This window comes from Orycteropus afer, unplaced genomic scaffold (genome assembly GCF_000298275.1).
Source record: "Orycteropus afer afer isolate SDZICR_OR568_19922 unplaced genomic scaffold, OryAfe1.0 scaffold00276, whole genome shotgun sequence".
NCBI classification, from domain to species: Eukaryota; Metazoa; Chordata; class Mammalia; order Tubulidentata; family Orycteropodidae; genus Orycteropus; species Orycteropus afer.
Genome location: NW_006921863.1, coordinates 2303885 through 2304486, shown reverse-complemented (window position 1 = coordinate 2304486; position 602 = coordinate 2303885).

Genomic DNA, 602 nt, shown 5'->3' with positions numbered 1-602 from the left:
AAAAAAAAAACTATTATCTGGATAAATGTGATATGGAAAATAATTATTAAGTGGAAGCCAAAAAGATGTGGAATCAGAAGCCAGCAATGCTGCTTTTTAGATGTGTATATTAGGGTGAGCTGTGTTTAGTCTCTCTGACCCTTTGTATTCTCACCTGTCAAAACAGGAAAGCTGAAGACCTATCTTCTAGAGTTGTTGTGAAAATTAAATTTAGTGGGACAACATATGCAAAGTCACAATACTCCCAGTTAGCAAAAACAGAAACAGGATGCCAACTAGTCCAGTCACCATTGTCACAGAAATGATTTAGGGCTCAGTGAGTTTCCCAGTTCTTTTGTAAGGAATCCATATCTGTGGAAATGCTACTTAGCCTGAAGCTTCATTCTGAATTTGGCCTCCCACGACTCTGCAAGATGCTACCACGGAGGACGGCTGGCTCATTAATTTTCTTCCCTATGTTCAGGAAGGAACAGCCAGAGGATGAGAATTTCTTTTTCAATTCTCCCTTAATGTCATTATTTTTGAGACTTGGTGCACCTTGGCTTTTGTGTTTTCTTGAATCCAGCTAAATACTCTGTTGTTGTTGTTGTTATATGCCGTTG